The 1,249-nt window shown below is 41.0% G+C and overlaps 1 pseudogene; it reads right to left on the reverse strand.

Annotated features, from left to right (window-relative positions):
* On the reverse strand, window positions 1-867 carry LOC113199361 (charged multivesicular body protein 3 pseudogene; annotated as a pseudogene).
* Between the last annotated feature and the right edge of the window lie 382 nt (window positions 868-1,249).

Here is a 1,249-nt window from a genome sequence, read left to right on the forward strand (position 1 = left end):
TTAACTCTTATTCTCAGGATTGCTTGACAAGAAAAGAGATTTCTTCACCGTCTCCCTGATAGGATACTTCTGCTGTTTATATTCCTGAATGATATATCTTTTCATAAGAATAATCCCTTTGAGGTCCCCAAATCTTGGAGAAAGTGAAGAGATATTAACACAGAACCTTCTGCAAAATGTAATACCACACAACAAAGAGGTAGTACAAGACATACATGTGGTGGACCATGGGGAGAGTCTTAGGGCCCAGCTGGGCACTGCTAACTGTGAAGTGTGGTAGCTGGGACTACATGGCTTCCAGGGCCTCTTCCTCCTCTTCATCTTCTGAGGCAGCCTTTACTCCTAGAGGATGGAGCTCAGGAAGATCATTGGTTACTTTATTCAGTTCTTTGTCCAAGGCCCCTGCTCCAATTTCAAGTAAAATTTGGCCAATTTGCATTTTAACTTTTTCATTTCTTCCCGATCATCCTTGCTTTCAAAGTGCTCCTTAACGATCCCAGCCTTCATCATTTCTTAGAACAGTTCGAATACTAGATTACTGGGATTTTCACTCTGCACGGCCTTCATTATTTCTGTGCTCTTCTGCAGAGAACTGGCAGAACCACGAGCTGGTTCTGCATCCCCAGGAGCACAACTTTCACATGTGCTTTGAATACACAGAGCTAACTCACAGCCTTCTTTGATCTGATTGTCTCCTTGTCCAGAACCATACAGACCCTTTTGGGCCTTCTCAACAGCATCTTTTACTTCTTCTTCTCTTTGGATAAGGTTTCAGCTTATAGTTGTTTGAGTCTGTTGTTTTGGGGCTTGTGGTAAAACAGAAAATTATGGTGGAGAGGATTCATGGAGGAAAGCTACTTACCTCATGGCAGCCAGAAACAGAGAGAGTGAGAGAGCAAGAATGATGATCTTACTCTGTGCTACTTGCAGCTTCAAATACAATAGATTAGCAAATTTCTCAGCCTCTTCTATGTTGCTCCTCCTCCTCCTTCTTCCTTTCTTTCTTTGCATGGTCTTTGTGGACCTGCTGTTTTCCGAGTAAGATGGGTATTGATGTTTATGTGGAATGGAATTTGGTAACAAAGAAAAGGAAGTGATTTATTCATTCATTTTGCAAATATCAAAGTATCTACTTTGTGCACTGTGGAGGATATTGTTAAGCAGTAACCAATCCCTGACCTTAAGGAGTTCAAGTTCTACGAGGGGAAAAGGTAACCAAAAATATAAATAAATAAGTAAAATATAGTGT

Source organism: Urocitellus parryii, chromosome 2, assembly GCF_045843805.1.
Source record: "Urocitellus parryii isolate mUroPar1 chromosome 2, mUroPar1.hap1, whole genome shotgun sequence".
Classification (NCBI taxonomy): Eukaryota; Metazoa; Chordata; class Mammalia; order Rodentia; family Sciuridae; genus Urocitellus; species Urocitellus parryii.